Consider the following 6,603-nt stretch of genomic DNA (forward strand, 5'->3'; position numbering starts at 1 on the left):
TTAACATGTATAATAGTAAATAGTAAAAAAAATCAAAACGGTGTTATTTTTAATTTTCGACGATATTTAAAGACTAAGGTTTTGCATTTTTAAAAATCTCATAGCATTAAGGTTTACATAGGTTTAGTGTTACTAAAAATATTGTTGGTTTTACGAATTAGAAAATTTGTAATCTATGTCTTATTGGAATCGTGCCCATAGTCAGGAAATGTGGTACGAATTTTATTTAAGAGTATTTATTACAATTGGTACTAAGTACATAAATATGTGACTTTTATGCAATAAATTAAGTAAGTTTTTCTACAGTCGAACTAGCTGTTCATATTTGAAAATTTTGTTGTACTATATGTTGTTATTTTTACTTATATTTAAAACCTAAATTTTTAGTAAACTATAGAGGCTAAAATCTGTTGGATAAAATTTAAAGTCGGTGCAAAGCTTTATCCTCTTGAGAAATTAAGTGCTCCATTAGTTTTAATTTACTCAACGCTCGTGCAGTACGGTTCATTATTTTTGCCGCTTTCGGTGTAAAATGCATTTAAACATTTTTGTTACGCTAAACTACGGTTCATTTTTGATGCAAAATTTTTTAGTTGCATACGCACATTTTACTGCAGTTTTCAAAAGTAAAATATGATGATCTTTATTGGAATTCCAAGTTTTTTTTGTAACGTCAATAAAAATGCATAACCTACAGATAGATACTTAGTTATCAAACAGCACATATACTGTTAGTAAAATAAAATATTCTTTTTTAATATTACCAAATTTTAGAGGAAAATTATTAAAATTTAAAAATATATAGTTCATTGCCGTTATCGTCGTTGCCATCGACATGTTGTTCGTTTTGTTTAAAAACTGAGACAAAGCAACAATTATTTTTGCAAGAGAAAGCTCCGTATGACTGATTACTCTGGTCATAATACTTTTTAGAGTTAAATTATTGCTGCGTGTTTGCATTCAAATTTGAACGTCGATTTGAATTCGGACGCTATCAGTGAGTTAGTCGCAGCCAGTCTGCTCGAGTCAAAATTATAAATAGTACAAGATAGTATATATAGTTCCTGTATACATGTAATGTACATTATATCGCAGACATTTAGTTTTAATTTTCTTCGCCCCCCAAAAATGAACATATATATGCACGAGTGGTCTTTCACCGCATAAGGCTAACCTTGAACTAACACCATTAAGAAAATAAAACTATTTTGTTACTAACATTTTATTCTTGCTGTTAACACAAGCAAAATCAAATAATATATCTCTGGAATAAATAAATTAAAAAAAGGTTTGTTTAATATTTCAGCGTATCTTTTGCTTTGCACATAAGACCAATTAAAGTTTTCATTAATTGTACATAAATTCATTATCAGAATTATATATTTCACTATAAATACAAAGAGCGAGAGATCCATCGTTTCGAAAACGGTGTGACCGAGAAATCGTAAAAATGGCCGTAACTGACTCGAGTGAAATACGGCTACAACCAGAGTACTAAGTGGCCACAGGCCGGTCTGTCACTTCACTTGGACCAAAGAGATAAAAAGGATTTAAAATACGATTCACGACTGGGGCGGGGCAATGGAAAGTCGCTGAGCAGAGATTTTCGCTTTGCAAATAAATTTCGTCTTATCTTCAACAAGTTTTGGTTTATTATACGGGTTAGTATTTTCGAAAAGGTGTTTTCTACTTTCAATTGTTTGTCGAGCGGCAACGTGGGGCCGTATTTAGTATTAATATGATGATGGTGTTCTCATTTTACTACACAGGATGATTAGTTATAGGTGTAAACATTTTAAGAGTTGAATGAATAGCTCATTTATCGGCCAAGGACTTTAAAGTTTTTATAAGTATTTCTAATCACTCTATGTAAAGTGATCACTCTGAAATATGTTACGTTAATTAATTTTTTCTATTGGAATTCGACAAGCGAATAACTTTTGTCAGTAAAAATACTGTGCAGGGAGAGATAGCAAACAATTATATATTTAAAATTGTAGTTATCTGCAATTTTCTTAAGCTTTTTCTTACTGTTTTATCAATTCGAGTTTTTTTTTATTCCAAAAATTATTGATTTTTTAATTAGGTGCCATAAACTACTTTTTTGATATTATATAAGCTGTGAATCGGTGCTGCTATGCATGTTAAGTGCATAATGCATACTTTAAAGCCTTTACACATATAAGCAACCATAAAGTACATAAAGTGTAAAATAAACATTGTAGTAAATAAAGCAAATATTTTAATTCCATCTCAAGCGTAAATGGTATGTTAATTGCAAACATATAGTATTACATATTTGCGTTGCCAGATTAATGTTATTCACGAAAATTCTTGATAATATAACATTAAGCATTGGATATGTGTACTAGAAATTTATATAATCACGGCTACTAATTTAGTAATCCCTTATTACTACAGTTCGCAGATCGCATTATTTTCAAGTACAAAATAGTTAAAAACGATAAACATTGCCGCAGAAACATAGAGCGCATTAAAACTAATGGAGCGGGTAATTTCTCATGAGGATACAGCTTCGCACTGACTGTATTGTATCCAACAGATTTTATTGCGTTCCGGTTTTTTCATTTACATTTTTGTCGACATTAACACCATGAAAAATAGCTTTTTATTTATACTTATTATACGTACTGGACTAAGAAGGTCATCCCCGATGAGGCCAACAATATCAACATCAATAAAAAAAAAAAACTTATATAATAGATAGATGTGTAGGAAAGAGCGAGGTTACTGAAGTGGTATAGGTAGGATGAACAACAACAGATGGATAAAACGTCTAATAAAGTGAGTGCCAAGAGACACGAAAAGAAGAAGAAAGCGACCAAGTAAAAAGCGGAACGAAATCTTTATCCATAACCAGGGACCCTTATGGATGCCTGTGGCACGGGAGCGTAATGGCTAAAGGGGTTTAAGAGAGGTCTTCGCCGAAGATGCGAGTACTTAGTAGTAGATATAAAGGCTATTTTTATATTATATTCGCATTGTTAAAGTTACCATTCATGTACATAATGAGAAAAATACCAAAAGAGCAAAATTTGACAGAACTAGAAATTGATTGAGTTCCCCTATAATGACAACCTTCAACTTAAAGCTATGAGGATTCTAAACGCGCATAGATTTTCAAAGAAGCCAGAACATACTCAGACGGGATTTTTCATGGTCACTTTTACTATATCTTTAAAACATTGGCAAAGATATTCATTCCTAAGCTTTACTCTGGCTAAAAATATTTAACTGCTGCAGGATTTTTGAAACTTTTTTTTAATGAACTTCTTAATTTTGATGATTATTGATAGACATTACATGGGCGTATACGCAGTTGCCAATGTAAAAGTTATTAATCTTAAGAAGCCCAGAGAAAGGTATAACAAGCCTATCTTTATTTCTAGCGCTAATAATGATGATTATAGCATTACGTATTTTAACGTGATTTTCAAACTTCACAATAAAAAATTATAACAAGTATATATTAACAAGGTATAAACTTGTGTATATCGATATTTTCTTGATACTTTCTATAATTTCTTTAATTTATTAAAAATTTCAATATTGACTATATTTAATTACTCAACATAGGTCTAGGAGCTGTCAGCGCTCAGTCTCCATCGATCTACCTTCTAAAACCCCAAAAGTGACTAAAAAATTTCCAGACTAAGAGAGTGTTCTATCATTCTTGATACACCATTTACTTCAATTCTCTTAAATAAGCCTATTGATAATTTCGTAAGATTTTTGGACAATTATTTAGAGAGTTTCACTTACATTAACTCACAATTATAGTCCGTAAATAATAAGCCAGACAGTTGATGTTATATTAATAAACAGGAGTATTAATTACTTTCAACTCCTCAATAATGGCCGCTAGAGTTTAGATTAACTTAATTAAATTTCGGATTTGGATTACAACTTTTAAAGTAAATAAACTCAAAGTATCGAAATTTTAAATGGATCAAGATCTCTCGTAATTTTTATACAATCTTATCTTTATTTTAAGTTAACATTTTGTTTGTAATACAAGAAACTTGTGTATATTCATAATACTCCTCAAGGCATACAGAGAGAAAGAAAGACTTCATCATCATTATATCAGCCAATAGATGCTCACAATAAGGCAAAAGCTTCCTCAAAAGATCGCCACGGTGACTTATCTTGCAAGGCCCGCATCCAACAACTTTTCGTGACTTTGACTATGTCATAGGTACAACTAGTGAGAGACCTAGACAAGCTGCGTCTTCCGACTCATGGCAAGACATAGAAGCTGTATGATAATGTTCATAGACATATAGAGACATTTTGTCGTATATTATATCGCTGCTCCTCCGAAGAAAATGACAATCGCTCTAATCATTTTCATTCAGAGTTTTTATATATTTGCACTCTACGAGTTACATTACACCTTGTCAATATTTTTTCATAATTTTCTGCCTAAAATGGCGTTGGTAAGCAAAGTTACCTTATTTTCTCTAAATAAATAAAAATACGTAAATTACAAACAAGAACAATAAGATTTTACGGAAAACATTCTTTCAAATATTATTATTCAAAGATAGTTAGGTATAAAATTAGCTTTCAAACTATACTAAGATTATAATTTTAAATGTATCAATTTTTGAGATATATCCAAAATTTAGTTTTTATCTCTTCAGAAAAAGTTTCATTTTCGAACTTACATTTCTATTCGGTGGGAGTGGTGATGTTATGAAATAAATAAATATTTTAATTAAGTAACTTCGTTTCTATCATAACTTTATCGTTGTTGCGACTGTGCTAACTTGTATCACTGAACCTTGGAGTCGGAGTCTGATAATTATATGTAATGAGAATCCATGCGACGGACAAAGTTAGTATCAGGAGAATTCGCTATGAAAATGACTGTATGTTAATATTTGCGGTAAATACTTTAGTTTTACAATTTAAATTTGGAAATGCTATGTAATTCATTTACATTAGAGACCTGATTAACAAAGTTTTTCAAGGTTATTAGTACAGAGAGAATGAAGTGTTTGAAATATTTACTTGAATCATTTTTAAATAAAATAAAAAAGAAAGGATCCAATATCAAATTTAATATATACCCGTGCTAGCATGTAAAGAAAATAAACGACAACTCTTAATTACAATCTTCTGTAATTGATTATAAACTTATGAAGAAAACCGGCATCAGGTCACAGTAAATATTGACTTTGAATACTTATTTTACTTTTAAAAATTCATGCTGGTCAGAAATATTTCCATCTCTATGGACTTCATTGTACATAGCATGCCTATCAAGTTACAGTGAAAAGAGATCAGTCATTTTCATCACTTTGTTTGGACCCTGATTTATGTACTTCATTTATTTTGATCATCATCCATTACTCAGGAATAATGCTCTCAGGCATAAACCTAGTAAAAATTATGTGTAGCGGCATACAGTATTCGTGGACCTGTTCTGAAAATATGGAGAATCTGGTGCTGGGCTTTTTAGAATTATCATCGTTTAAAAGTATTGACATAAAATCGGGGAAACATAAGACAATCTTTTCAGTCACCGGAGATGTAATAACAGAACGATATTTAGCCAAATTTTACTGTACAACAAATATTTTAGTTATTATATTAGAGTACATTAAAAAAACTACTAAAAGATAAAGATCAAAGTGGTGCTAGATCAAAAAAATCAACATTTAGCGATCGATATAGGGTCGGCCTTTGAGGAATTATTTCGAGAGATTACTTGTCCATCATCTGTCAAATATTTAATGTAAAATATTTCTTTTAATACTAAAAAAGTGAATACATATATAAAAAAGTTCCTGGCAATTTTACACGAAACAGGATGTTTGGTTATACGTATAAAAGCTTTAAAATGAATGTACTACTCATATGTCAGCAAAAAGACTTAAAGCTTTTTAAATCTCTTTCAAACCACCCAGTATGAAGTGATCACTTTTAATAAGTTATATTATTTTATTTTTTTTGTTGTAATGTGACAGGCCGATTACTTTTGGCAAGGCAAAGTTTGCAAGGATAGTTAATAAACAATAATTTATTTTAATTTGTAGCTTTCCGATTATTTCCTACCGTATTATTATTACGTCTTTATTTTTAAATTTTGATTTTTGTATAGAGTATATCAAACGTTAATTGGCAGCATATTAGTTATACATTTTCCTTTTAAAGCTTTCATACATATAATTAATCACCATGTTTGTAAATGTACTATCTTGAACAGTAGTTTTTTTTCTTAATTATTACTTCATTTTACCAACATAGACGCTCGTAATTATTATTGAATTATACTTTATGACAAAAGCTTATGTTTCAACGAACTGGATATTGTACACACAGAGGGAAAAGCCTTTGTGAGTGAAACTAAACAATAACGATAGTAACTAACATGTATGATATTATCTGTTGGAAATGTTAAGGGTTTTAACATTTTTTTTATTGCTACTATCGTGACAGTTTTTAAAATAGATTTGACGATAATTAATGCACCGTTTGTGTATCGATTTTAAACGTTTCAAGCATCGTGCACATATGATACATAAGGAGAATTTGTATGAAACAATTTTCATTTGAAATATTTATAAGAGATGA

This window comes from Battus philenor, unplaced genomic scaffold, assembly GCF_028537555.1.
Source record: "Battus philenor isolate CCGP_79_NKW_IND1 unplaced genomic scaffold, ilBatPhil1.0.hap1 SCAF_9, whole genome shotgun sequence".
In the NCBI taxonomy this organism is placed as follows: domain Eukaryota; kingdom Metazoa; phylum Arthropoda; class Insecta; order Lepidoptera; family Papilionidae; genus Battus; species Battus philenor.